Raw genomic sequence first — 15,146 nt, 5'->3', positions numbered from 1 at the left:
GATACCCTCCCCCATTTTTGTGAGGAAACAAAACCAAATCAACCTACCAAAATCTTCCTTTCCTTGTTCATAAGTTCTCTCAATGGTTTGGTGTACTTTTGTTCAAAATTCTGTGTCTTCCTGCAAAAAGTATGGTGCAAAATGCCACATTCTAACATAATGACATAGGGATACTCTGCTAACCACCATGGACAAGCCCATGGGAAGGGCATGGTTCCAGCATTCATGCTGCACCAGTACAAGCTCTGGCACATCTTTTAGAGCTAATGTTTGACAAATGGCATGCATCTTTGTCCAAGTTTACTGTCACTTGCAATAAAAAGTCATGTTGGTTTATATCTATGTAAACAGGAGGAAATGTAGCTACTACAACTTAGCAGCCGGTTTGTGACTTTGTTTCCTTTCTCATAAGAAGCATCCATATTTGCAAATAGCAACTAGTGAGCTGTGGACAAGGATTAAGTATTTTTTTCTCCTATACTGAGATTCACTAGGTCACTTGTGCAAAGCTACAGTTCCTCTGTATCACTCTGTTCTATATTTCTTATTGCTGTCATGTATAGAAAACGAACTTATCACAGATTGTCCTTTTTAAAGTCTGAGCCTCATGGTAGAGTTTTTAATTTTGATAACACTGCGAGATCCTGAGTCTTACCATCAAATAATGACTACAAAATGGTTTGGGATATTGATAAGCAGACTTCTATATAGATACAAATAATCTGCTTCATTCACTGTGCCTTTGAAGTTCTCTTTTGTTTGCATTCAGGAAACCCTTTATGGGTTCTAGCACAAATTAGGATCCTGTCTGGGTTCTTTAAGCCTGTAATTACCTGCAGATGAAACTGTATCTATTTAAGTGTTTAAGCATCTGAAACAGATACTCACATGTCTAAATTACAGTAATTTTTGCCTTCTCTCTGCAGGTTCAGTTCTTGGCCCAAAAGTAACTTAGGCCATTCCATGCCTATTCACTGCATTTTTCACAATAGGACAGGGGTGGTACAGCTCTCTTTTTGTAACTTTGTAGACATTTTCATGGCATATAATTACTTAGCATTTGTATACTTTCAAAGCCCAGAGGAGACAAGCAGTTTTGCAAGCATATAACTGGATTTACTGTAACAGCAAGGCATGCAAGACAGAGGGGAAATCTGTGCTAAAGCTGCAGCTATGGCTTTTCTCAAGAAAAGCAAAAGAAAAACCAAACAGCTAGAATGCTTCTTTCAAAAGGCATCAACTGTGAAAAGCAAGACTCTCCCAAGAGCGTTAAAAGGGTGGGCAGTGAAGAAAGAGCAAGGTGGTTGCTGCCACTGAGGGATTCTCAGATGTAAGGATCCAGGTGTTATTCAAATAAAATCATCTGCTGGCAGAGCTGCAAAATCACTCACTAATAAGAATGGATTGAGCATTGCCTGGGGGGCTGACATAAGCTCAAAGAAGAGCCTCTCCTACACACTACATTTGTCTTACATAAAGGCTGGATTTTTGATTCACTGAGGTTGAATTTGGATGATCTGCTTCCATTATCACTTACCCTACTAACACAGCCCATTGATTTTACTACCACGTCTGTTCTCTCTCATCCTTCTGCTTCTGTTTTCCAGGAAACTTGTCTTACAGCCACTGACTCCAGAGGTTATGACCAGTTCCAACCTGTGCTCCCCTCACACAGCCCCACACCCCAGCAGAACTTACCTGCTGCAGCAGCATGGTTTTGAGGCTGCTACTGCTAAAAACCTTTACAGCCTGCCAGGACATTACACTTCTATATTGTCCAGCTGCCACTGGCCTCTGGCAGGCTAACTTACCCCAATAGTTACTACTGTGATAAACACTGCTACTTAGAATATGCACGCCAACCAAAATGTGTTGCAGCATGTCAAAAAAATAAGTGACAGGTTTTTCTTTCACATGGTCTGTCCCTAATATAAGCTTCTATAAACCTTCTACATGAACATTGCATGTGTTCATAGTATACACATAAAACATACATATATGTTTACTCAGATATTTATTCCCAAAACCAAGTCCAGATACGTGTTCAGGCAACATTCAGTGCCAGAATGATTGCCTCCAAGACTACTCTTTAACAGGAATCATCCCTAAATTAAATGTATATGGATTTCCCTCCCTGGTGTGTCTATGCACTTATTTTTTTATACATACATGTGCCTCTCTGTCTATTTTACATATAAGTTAATGCATGAATAAGCCAGTAGAATTTTTTAGTATAAAATATAACTGAATTGTTAAAATTTAGGTAATTCACAATTACTTACAATTATTGTAAGACAATAAATACAAAGCTTCTTTCTCAAATAGAGAGCAGCAACCTGCCTTTGAAATGGGAATATCCTTTCCATGCAGCCTGTCTGCCCATGTCAAACCACAAATCTATAGTTACGATCTACCATGCTCTTCTGTGCCCAGAGAGGGAAGAGAAACATTGCTGTGCAACAGTAGACAAAGTCTCAATTGACTCTCCCTGTTTCACTGACCAAAACAAAATGCAATTCTCTACAGTTATATTCCAAGCAGAATTGTCTGTAAGTATGCACAGGAAAAAGGCCATATTTTGAAACTTTTATCCACTGTACATACGTCAGAAACCTTTTTATAAGTAGCAGCTTCATGCTGAGCGTCTGAATTCCTCCCTCCCTCCCTCTGCTTCAGGCTTTTTCTGAATGAACCTGGTGATGGTTACCCTCTGACTTCACTGAAAAATCTGGAATCTCTTGGAGTCCTCAAAGATACTGCAGAGAAGTCTGTAGACCAAGGAGTAAATGAATTTCAAATAAGTCAATGGTCTACCAGTCTGTGTTTGCTAATCTTCACTATTTTTCCCCAAACTCTAAATTACCCCAAGTGGTTTAGTCTGCAGATTGATTTAGCCTCAGCTGAAAGTGAGGAGGATTTTTCCATTAATTGTAGAAAATGCTGGATCAGACTTTACACATTTTGCTCCTGAATCAAACCTTAAAGATGTCAGTAAAGTGCCTTTTATGAAGTTTAATGGGCTTGTAGTCATTCCAGTAGTTCCATATTCAAAAAAAAAAAAAAAAAAAAAAAAAAAAAAAAAAAAAAAAAAAAAAGCTTATTTCCTTAAACTTATTCCAACTAATGTGGTTTTTGGCCTATTTTTCTTTGTTTCTACCCCTCCCAGTTGGTTCAAATTAGCTTGCTCATAGTAAATGTCAGCACCGAGACAAAGACTCAAATAAACACAGAGACTCAGCAATTCTCTGAGGTCTGGTCCTCTCAGGATGCATGAGAAGGAAGACAGCAGAGGAACCTTGTTCTCTTTCATGCCTGCATAAAAGACATCAGTCCCCAAGGCGGTTTCTGCACTGCGTTCAGACTGCGATGGAGGCACTGAGTCGAGAGCAGCCAGAACGCGTCACTGCTGGGGAAGCTGCGGTGTCACCGGCCACAGAGCCTTGGCCGTGCAGGCACTGCAATTTCACTGCCATTAATCTGAGCCGGGCACGTTGTAGCTGGGCTGATACACCTCTGAGTGCTGTTCTAACCCTCCCACTCCAGGCTAAGTGCCAATTTCAGCCCTGAATTTGTACTTTTTAGGCTTTGATGTGCAGGGCATTTAAGTCAATGGAGAGATTCCCATTTGCAAGCACCTTCCTGTGCTTAGCTCACAGCTCATCAGCTTGCTGAAGCACTTACCTCTCCTAAAGCACCCAGGCATCACAAGTGAGGTGGAAAGGGATTACTTAGCCACTCTTTTAGATTTGCTTTAGCAAAACAGCCTTAACATTCTCTAAATTTAAATAAAATAATGGTTACTAAAATAAAACTCAGGTGCAGTTGTTGTCTGAGGCAATGTGTTAGTACCTGCTCCAAATTAACATCTGAATACTAGATAAAATACTGTGGGTTGTGAGCACATCATTATTACAGCCACAATGGTCTCTCCTTTCTATAGTAAATAGACTTCAAAAGTATTGCACAATATTGGAGCTTATGAACACCTCTTAAGAAATCATGTTGAAGACTCAGAAAATAAAGATTTTTTTAAACAACAACCTCACTTTACAGTCTCACTTTAGAGCCAGAAGCTGTATTGCTCTGTGGATTAGACAGAGGGCTAGTGTGTCCCCTAGCCACAGCACTTTGTTCCCTGGATAGTGAATTATTAGTGAAAACTGGCATGCATTCTATTACTAAGATACTTACACAAAAGAATAATTCCTTAGAAATAGGAAATTTTATGATGCTCAGTGCTCTTTAAATTATTTCAGGATAAAATCACCATGATGAACTTCCTGCTCTGGTGTGTTCAGCTGTTTTGGTTTGTTGTTGGCTGTGTTTCAAAACAAAGCTTTCATAAATGTGACCATTGGTTTCCAATAGAAAGGTTTTCATGCCCGGAGCATGCTGTCGATGGCTGTTCTTGTTTGCAGCCCTTGCACTCTGCACGGCTCTCTGCAGCTGACTGCACTGACGTCAACTCCAGCACTATCGACACATTCTTTTGTGTGGTGTGAATGAAAAAGTAAATTGATCCCAGTGGGGACTGTGCTCACAGTGAAGAGAGAAAAGCTGCCACTCTGCTAGCTATAGGTGGCATCAGATGTCTGTTAGTACAGTCCTTGCTTTGGCACTCAGATTAGACAGGACATCAGTTAGGGGGGTGTTTTGTGCCCCTCAAAAAACCCCATGTTTTTTTTGGGGGGGGTTTAACTTGACACATGAAAATTAATAATAATTTAAATGGCAAAGGATGTAAAAAAGATCACCTTGTATCAAGGAGGTAATTTTAGAAAGGACAAATATTATTATTCTAAATTTATGGATAAGTGTAATCTCCTTGGGGCTATGGAACAAAGGCAAGGAATAAAGGGGAATAAAAAACCAGTCACCAAATCTTTAACTTGTGAAAAAATACCCATTTTGGAATGTTGAAGTCACCTGTGCTAAATAAATTATGCCTGCTAGGATTCTGGGCTCACATATTCTGAATTCTAGTCTGAAAGTCCAAGTATTTATTACAGGAGCAGTGTTTCTTAGCATGAAAATGCAGAATTAAAAATTCTACACTGAAGTTTTGTTTTAGTTTTGGTTTTAACTATTGTTTTCTATGGGTATGTGTATCAAAGACAAAAGAAAAAAGGAGTTATTTTCTAAGCTTTTCCAACATTTCCTACATTTACCCTCTACCACTATCAGTTCCTATATTTATAATGTCTAACATTTTTATCCTTTCAGAATCCCTGTGAGACAGGTCCTTCATTTAAGAGTGGTGTTCATACATGTGTGTGAGAGGATTAGAGGAACAAATGGTGGCATTACTCAAATTCCCTAGAAAACCTGTGACAAGGCAGGAAAAGAAACTAAAAGCTGAGATGGCATCCCAGAAATGAATTTTCGTGTCTCCTCTTCCATCACACAACAGCTGCCACAGGCTTGCTATCCCCTATGCTCACACCAAACTGGACTCATACTGCAGTATAATGCTGTCAATAGTTACCCATTGGTTAGGCGTGAGGTTTGGCCTCCTAATTTGCAGGCTATTTCCTGTTTATCATGATTTTTCTTCATTATTACATAGCAGTGTGTGAATGTTATGAATGACTTGGGCTGGCAGACTTGGTGCACTCCTTGTAAGGCGGAACTAAGAACATCTGACCTCTTATCTACAATCTGACATGATGGGAAAGCTGACCTGTAAGGTTTCTGGAGTGCTAACACTGCACTTACAGACATGACATTCACATCCTTGAGTCAGAGAAGCCACATGCCATCATAGTAATGGGTGGTTACACCCAGGTTTATTCTATTAGAAAGGTGAGCTCTTGTGCAGAAAGGCATCACAAATTTGGCTGCCCCCTGTGAAAGCACATATTCTGCTCAAGTCCCACTGTATGGAGGTGTTTGTAGAGAAATTCCTTTCTACCCATTTTCCAGGCTGCTTGATCTTAATAGAAATACATATTGTAGGTAACGTCAGCCAAATCCCCATAACCTGGCTTAATTATGAAAGGAGCCCATACTTCACCTTTAGTAAAGGAAGGATAATTAGTTGGGTAAGTCAGACAGGCTTTGGCTGACTTAATTTCCTTCAGGAGCGTATACAGTTTCATTGTGGGGCAGAACTGCCCATGTGATTTCTCTGTGCACTTTTGCTTCTATTCATAATTGCCTTATCCCCCCCCCCCAAAAAAAAAAAGTTTCAATGTCAATGTTAGCTAAGAAAAAAAAATGGAGCCTTTTATTTCAAAAGCATAACTGCAGGGTAGAATCTGAGGGCTGCAAAGTTACCAGTTCAGGATGCTGCTGCTCTTTCCTACAATGGAGCTTGACTCAGTGGAACTTGTTTGATTTCAGTGCTCATGAGCTTGAGACCATTTTCATCTTCTAGATCAGAGACTTCAGAGAAAAAGGGAAGAGTAATTTTTATAATCCTATTTTAGTATTTGAAGGGTCATTTTTAATTTTTATTAACCTATTTTAGTATTTGAAGGGGTATAAAAATAGCTTGATGCCATAGGCAGAATATTAGCAGTGCCATTTTGCTACTATTAAAAAATATATATGCATTACAGGTATGGGATTTTTTCTATAGATTTTCCATATAGGTTTTGTCACAAAGTGACCTAGTCCACATGAGAACTTCCAAGTGCTACCTGCATAAAACTCAAGGATAAATAAAGTAATTTTGATGCTCCACCAAGAACTCTGTGGGGTTTGCTCCTTTTTATTACTCTGTTGAGTGTTACTATAAATCTCAGTGTAAAAGAAGAAATAATTTTTTCTCTGAATTTTCATCTAAGCTGGATTTTTCAGGCCCCACATTAAAAGAGGTGCTTTAGGGGCCACAGAAAAACTATCTTATTTTGACACACTTGGAATTACATTTTATTATGTTAATTACAAAATGCTTTTTGAAAATCAAATTGATTATTTTCTCCTAAAATGTTCTTAACATTTAAAAAGACTGAAATTCAAGTGAACTGTCACAATTTTTCAATCAAAGCAGTTGAAGTGATTTAAATGTTTTATTTCTTAATTTTACCCTTTTTTTTTCCAATTTGTTTTTGCTTTTGTTTCTTTTGATGGGGAAAAAAGAAAAAAGTGGGGGGAAATCATTCTGTTTTCATTAAATAGACAATCTGGTGTCTGTCCTGCTTTACTCCCATGGGAAGAGCATAACAGATGTACAAGAAGGACTAATGTTAAATATCTGATAATTTTTATAGACATTAGACTGCTAAAGTGTTCAGTAACTTCTCTCCTCTTGCCCACCATCCCCTGCCCATCCAGCTGCAGTAAGAACTTGAAGTGCATGTTGTCAGCGAAGGGAGGAGTTCCAGAGCACTGAAGCACCATCTGGCAGTGATGTCTGTTAACAGGTCTGATGTCTGGTAACAGGTCTGTTACCAGATTAAAATTGGGAAGCTGGGCAGCCTTTGAGCCATTATAGATTGACGCATGAAAGTATGGTTTTATGCTGGAAACACAATATTAGGGAAGATTGCCTGGGTGTCCTTATAAGTTAATATAAAAAATGTATGCAAAAAGACTGAGGCGATGCAAACACAATGGATTTATGTTTTCATGGAAACAAAGCTATGAATTGCCTGAGTGCAGCGCACTCTAACTAAACCCACTGGATTGAGTGTGCAGCTCATATGCAGCCAACATGTTTGGTGAGTAGAGGAAATAGAAGCAGCAACTTGGACTTAGGACTGTTTTTTCCATCTCCCATTACTCAAATTAACTGTTGTCCTGGAGTAGGGTGGCAGAAGAGGAGACACCAAGTTTTGAAAGACAAGGGTTTCAGAGATTTGGAAATGTGCTTGGTATTTATGGATCAGGGGGATTTTTCTGTGCAAGTTCTGCTCCTTTCCTTCACCTCCTGGTGGCTGTGATGTTTTTATCTGCAGGAGGTGGTGTCCCTCCCCTGCTCTCACAGTCTGGACATTCTTCAGCCCTGGTCAGCCCAGAGAAGAAATGATTCCTGTGATCTGGAGAGGTTCACAAGAGTAGACAAGAGATCTCTCAGGGTGAAGGGGACAGAAGTTGTTAAGTCTACTGCTGATCACAATTGTATTTTTGACTGACTTGAGAAATGTGATTCACCCCTTAGTGAGTGAATTGGCACAGCAGGAATATTGTAGAATTCCCTGCTTTGCCTTCAACATTAAATTGTGGAAGATTATTTTGTCTCTTCACCTAGTAAAGTTTCCTACCTCCTTGGTGAGTTGAGAAGACTGCCTGTGAACACCATGTGGGTTTTAGAAAGACATGACTTGGGAATATTAACCCATTAAGTAAAGTCTGTGATAGTTCACCATCAAACCACTGTCTGATAAAAGTCCCAAATTCTTCCCTGTCCAGATATGAGGAGTATTCAAAATAGGTGTAGGATGGAAAGATTTGTTACCTGTTACCAGTGATCTAGGCCATCTTTAGCTGGCTCTGGCTGTAGGGTGCCCCTGGGGGAAACAGAAGCAGTAAAAGTCTATAGCTCCCACATCAAGACTGTCTTCTCATTTGGAAGAAGATTTCTAGCTCATAAAGGAAACTTCCTTCTGTGGTGGCCTGTTAACCCTGTGATTCTGTAGGTTCCCCTTGTTCCCTCCCTAGCCCTGGCCACTCCCTTGGTTTCTCCCTATTTGTTCCTGTGCCCCAGCCCCACCCAGGGACCCCGCCTGGGACCCTGACAAAACCACCCCGCTCCCAGACCACGCTGTCCCTCTACCTCTGAACATTGTGGGGACGAGATGTGATTAAAGTCATCTCAAACCCTCATGAGAGACCCTTCTCTGCCTTCTTTACCCCCACTGCGCTGTAACGCTGCTGGCTGCCGGAGCCAGATCGCGGGGCTGTCCGAAATGGGCTCCGGGATGCGATCAATCGCATGGCCCTAGGAAACCATCACTGAGCTCTCAGGGAGCAGCAGCCTGCTAGGCAGAGTCCAGCGGTTACAACATCCTGCCCTTAAAGATGCACAACTCTTCAACCTAGGCTTGGGGCTGAACAGTCTTTCATAAACAGAAAGTACATTATTTTCTTAAATCTCGTGGCCAGTTTATCAATAAGCTCCTGTAACTAGTTTGAATCTCCATGTTGCTTCCCGTAAAGTGAGTTAGGTTAGGTCACTGCCTGAAATCTGTCATGAAAATTGAAGCTGAGCCAAAAAGCAGCCTTCACAGTGTTCCCGTCCTGGGAAAGTAAAACATGTCAGCGGAGGAGTTTAACAGATTTGTTGTCATGAATATAATTTTGAAACAGAAGGCAAGCTTGTCTCATAGTGCAGTTTGGGGACCCCACGATTAATGCTGCTATTCAGCCAACATGGATGCTTTATCCTCACATATCACAGCATCCCACTGCTGGGCTGACGCAAGGACGCTTGGCCAAAAGAACAGCATGCCTGCCTTAGTTAGGGGTATTTACATGCCTTCAGCACACAGACTGATGTAGCTGTGACCTTTGGAACAGACCAATAGCAAGAATCTCCTCTCTCCAGATACCATGCTGCAGACTCCATCAGACTGTTCTGCAAAATAGTTATTCACCAGCTTGCACCAATTTCCCCCAGAATTGCACTGAGTAGTATCTCTACTCCCAGTGGCTTATGCTACTCTTTTTGGTCCTACATAGGGGATTTCTATATGGCTTGAGTCTTCTGTAGAAACCATTTGCTATGGTGATGTTGGCTGCTAGTTATTTTTAACTTGTTTTCCTTCTTTTTTTCTCAAAATAAAATATTTCTATGAGGGGTTTATAAAATTAGTAATTACTGGAGAGAAGTGAGACCAAAAGGCAGTTTATTGCACAAAAAATATTTTAGTTTTTAGATTACATATACTTCCAGTACCACAGAAAGCAGTGATGGATGGTAGAAAAAGCGTTAAGCAGGATTGGAGGGAAACTCCCATGGCTGAAAACATATGCAGTTGCATGGTAGAAGTCAGGAAAGCCTTTGGCATTTATTCAGGCTAATGTTGTGGAGGCAAAAAGCTGAGAAGTGCTTTAAATGGCAATGCATTACAACAGAAGACACAGTATTTACTTATGTTAGAACGTAAAAAAAACCCAACAAAACCAGCAAGTGAGAGAGGAAATGTGGAGTGGGATGGACCCTGATTTATCTCACCTTCTTCAATTAATGATGTCCCTAGCTATGTGATGTCCCCTGCTTCCAAGCAGTGCTGATGTCTGGAAGAGATGCCCAGGTCACTGATGTCTTATCCAGCAGGTGACAATTGTGCCATGACCTCTCTTCTCATTGCTCTTCCAGTATTTAACTGTTCTTTAACTCCTCCAGAGCTATTGCTTCACAAGTTGAAATTACAAATCAGTTCTTGAGGACACAAATGGTTTCCTCACGAAATAAGCTCTCTTTGCAAAATTGTTTTCATCACATGTTTATGTATTTTCCATTCAGTGGACCAGTAATGATACTAATGATACTGATTATCATCATTATTCTTGAAAAAAACTTTCATTATATAGTAAAAATAATTATGGTAGTTACATAAAAAAGGTAGAATGAGAGAGGTCTGTAGAGGACAGTTAGAAAGACTAATAAGGAAAAACATCCGAATTAATTGAAATTTAGGAGAGCTAATAACCCTATTAGAAGGAGTCAATTGAGCCTAAAGCATTAGCAACCTACACATTAGAAGAATACCATTTTAGTTTTCATATATATATTCCTAATGCCTTACCAGGAAACCAAATTCTGAAGCCCTTAACTCAATTTTTATTTACTTCTCACTCAGAAAATACTTTAATCAAGTTCAATCAAGACCTTGCCCAGCATGCTAGATGAGCTGTGTCATGTTTTACTGCCATCAGATGATAATAAAAAGTTACCTCTATAAAATATAACGAAGTAAAGGACATTTTATGCTGATTGATTTAATAACACTTTGTGCTTATACAGCCAAGCAAGGCTCTCCAAGTGCTGTACAAACGCTCATGAATGAATTTTAAAAACAAAGTCTGTGATTTAGTAAATTAAAGTTTATTTTAGCTTTCCTGATAAAAAGGCACTCTTGGGTTAGATGGCTGAAACGCAAGTCTCTTAAACCAAGGGATCCAAAGCCCGACCCTTCCTACATGTGCTGTGGCTCTGCCTCAGTGTGGCCACATGATCACAGGCTTTGCTCAGATTTCCTGATGCTTTGATCGGGAAGCTGTTTTATCTCAGAACCATGTCATACAGATTTTTTCTGTCCTCAATATTCCTTCAAAGTTCAATTTACTCTGCTTGGCTTAGTCGTTCATTGTCAGAACTGGTATACTTGGAGCAAAATCTCCTTTTTAGAAATGCAGGCCGACTATCCACTCAGATTTGGAAGTATTGGCCTCTTTTTCAGAACTCCTAAATTACTCTCACTGTATTTCAGTAAGTTAATTTCATGTGAAAATAATGCAGAAGGAAACGTAGCAGAGGTACTGAGTTATTTCTACCATGACTTGTTGATTCCTTCCTGTTATTTTTTATTGTTCTTTAAGCAGAAGATAAATATATCTGAGTCAGGAGCCTTCTGCTCACAGTGGAAATGTTCAAAATGCAATCATAAAATTCTATTAGGCTGTCATTGCCTTTTCAGACCTTCTAGTCAGAGGAGCTTGCTCACCGTCAGAGATCAGAGATCACAGCCTGCTACAGCCACAGACTCACAATGAATGAAAGAATGCATTAGGATTTGTGGAAGGCTAAAGACAGGGCTCTGCTCTTTATATCCTACAGCTTTAGGTGCTCAGCTATAACAGTAATAAGCTATCAGAGGTGTGGTATCAGTTCTGAGTAATAGGGAAGTACCAGGCCCTAGAGAGTATGTTTGAGATGGAAAAGATCTACTGTTTCAGAGAATCTGTGTCCATGCTGAGATGTGATAATGTGTCTTTCTGCCTAATCTTTTGTGGTGTCAACTTTCATTCAGGTGATTGTTAATCTCTTCGACTCCTACTCAGTCATTTTCATGGTTTCATCTGACCTTCAGTCCTATCCAGCACTGATAGATTCCTTATGTCCTTAAAGCCTTTACTGAGAAAGGCCCACAAAGTGCTGACTTTGCTTGATAATCAAAGCACGACCTAATATATCACATGAAATTTCATCTGATATTGCCCATTTGTCTTTCCCATGGCTTCCAAGCAGTAGAGAACTGGGACTTCATTGTGTTGTTTTCCTTTTGGTTCTCTCTTTCTCCCCCACCCCAGGACTTCCAGACTGAACATCGCTCATCTCGTCTTCTGCCCTCCTCCTGCTCTTTGCTGAATTTCTTGCAGCAGTCATTCTTTCTTGTTTACCCCAGGATCTGCCACAGTCCGAACTTCATTTCCTGTCTTAGCTGCTTCTCTATCTCGAGTGAAAATGCATTTAGTCTGTCTTCCTCCAGAACCACTGACTCTCGAACAAGGCAGTTTAACTTCTTCCTCACAATGTCCAAGTTCACATCCTATGGTATTCACTTGTCTCTACATTTTGATGCCATCAGCTATACTGAAAATCATGTTGACATCAGAATATATTATAAAATTCAGAAGGTGAAAAGTGTTTGGCTCTATTTTGCAGTATTTTCTTGAGTAATAAGATGCAAATGATAAATTTCGTAATATATCTATTTCTACATTAAAGATTGTTCTTTGTGAAATGAAAGCATCTATAGAAGCAAAATCTAAGATCTCAGCTCTCCTTTTCCTAACACTTCGGTACCAGTGTGCTGGTTTTAACTGGTGTAGAGTTAATTTTCTTCATGGTAGATGGTAAGGGGCTGGGTTCTGAATTTGTCCTGACAATAGGGTTGATAATATAGAGATATTTTTGTTACTGCTGCTGGGCATTGCTCCCACAGAATCAAGGCTTTCTCTGCTTTTTGTGCTGTCCCACCAAGGAGGAGTCTGGGAATGCACAAGGGGTTGGGAGAGGATACAGCCAGAACACTGGACCCCAACTGACCCCAAGGATAACTCAGACCATATGGCATCATGCTCAGCATATACAGCTGGGGGGAGGACAAGGAAGGTGTACAGGGAGACATTTGGAGTGATGGTGTTTTTCTTCCCAAGTCAATGTCACAAGCGATGGAGCCCTGCTCTCCTGGGCATGGCTGAACACCTGCCTGCCCATGGGAAGTGGTGAATGAATTCCTTGTTTTGCTTTTTTTGCTTTGCTTTTCTTTGCTTTTGTGTGGAGCTTTTGCTTTACCAATTAAACTCTCTTTATCTCAGCCCTCAAGGTTTTTTACTTTTACCCTTCCAGTCCTATCCCTCATGCCACTGTGAAGGTGTAACACCAGAGGGAGGCTAGTGAGTGGGTCTCTGGGGCTGAAGCTGCTGGCTGGGGTTAACTCACAGCAAACAGTTTGGTTAAAAGTCTTTTTGTGTTTGTGTGTGTACTGCTTTTATTTTATAACAAAATAATTTTAATTTTATGTAAAAATTATATTTGAAATTCCCTTTTATCAGTTCAGAGTGTTTTGCTGTCAAGCAGGAACTGATACGCATTTCTATTCTCTGTGTTTCCTGAAAGGAACCTTACAGTCCCAGAGTGACCCTTTGGTAGCTATTCTCAGCACTGGTGAGTCATTCATTAGAGCTTTTGAGTCACAGATGGTATCAGTTTCACATAGGCATCAGAATCACAACTGCACTTGCTATGTAAGAAATGAAAGCAACAGTGGGACACTAAATAATTTGGCAAAACTTCTCTGTTTTCTTGCTTTTCCACATCCTAATTTCACATCTTCTGAAGCCTGTAGACATTAATTATTGAAATGTATTTTGTCACCTGCAAACTTTATTTTGATCTGCTTGATAAGAAAAGGTAAAATTTATTGGGCTTTGCTGTGCTGTAGCTAGCACAGTTTTCTCCAGGCAAAGGATGTTTTGCAATGACATTGAATGTGGATTTATTCCTTGAGAGATTATAGTGAGTTGTCTAAGGGATAAAAGAAGCGCACTTTTTGGGATAACTAATTCTAGGACAGAGTTCTATCTACCCTAGAGTCATAAAACAGGTTAAGGGAAGGCTATTTGACAGGAGAATCTTAAGCAATGAATGAATGACATTTTGATTCATTTCAGTTCATTTATTGATTTACCTGCAAGTGGCAGCCCTTTCAATTTTCATTTAGTAAATTAAAAAAAAAATAAATTCAGTACAACAGAAATTAAATGCAAAGCTCATTTGAAGACAAATTTTACCATTCTTCTGTGCCATCCTCATTTAACATCCAGAGACTCCTACCATTAGTGATGTCACAATTTGCTTTTTAAAATTAAAAACTCTCTCCACTCTTCCCTCCTCTACTGGTTTCTCTAATTAACAGATGAGTATCTACACCAGCCAAGGAATTTCCTACATGTTCTCTCTAGGCTTCAGCTTCAGTCTTCTCAAATAGAGGCTCTGGTTTTAGAAAGCATAATTTTTGTTTTGAAAGGACAGGCTATTGTAGGGTAGGGGGATAAAAAACGGGATTGAAGTCCGAGATTCCTGCAATCTGCAGCAGTGGAACATAACAACGGATGGCGGCCAGGTGGTGGCTCTGATGGTTTCTGGTACAGAGTGACACTTGATGCTCTCTTTGCAGGTGGTTGTGGTTTCAAAGGCCTGTGGGAACAGAGCTGAAATAAATTGTTCTTTTAGTGGAGAGTACTCTCTGTAGCTTGCTTGCAGCAAGATACTTGCCATTGCAGCAAGATTTCACCTATACTTGAAGTCTTCCTCAGAGTATTTTCCCTAAGAAAAAGATGCAGTTTCTAAAAAATAAGAATAACCTAGGAAACGTTGCATGTATCTCAGTTTTTTTTTTACTTTTTCATGAGGGAAAATTTCCATTAAATATTCTGGTCACTTTTATCTGTACAAGGTAAACCAGAATACTTGAATTGTCCAAATTAGTTCAGCAAAACACCAAGCTAAATTTTCCTGTTGTAATACATTCCTAGCAGAAGTAAGTGTTCTGATCTCTGTTTTTCCTGATTACTATTCTTCCCAGGAAATTTTATATTCCAGAAATCTTTGCAACAAATTTCACTCTGAGATATGTGGTCAATAGGAAGTGGATGTTGCTTGCACATGGGAAGAATAGTTCAGGTAATGAAAATGTAGTCATTGGCTCTCTAGGCTATAAGGAAATGCAGTTTAATGTTAAAATTGCTTGAGA

Source organism: Corvus moneduloides, chromosome 3 (assembly GCF_009650955.1).
Source record: "Corvus moneduloides isolate bCorMon1 chromosome 3, bCorMon1.pri, whole genome shotgun sequence".
Lineage (NCBI taxonomy): Eukaryota > Metazoa > Chordata > Aves > Passeriformes > Corvidae > Corvus > Corvus moneduloides.
This window is presented reverse-complemented; position numbering follows the sequence as displayed.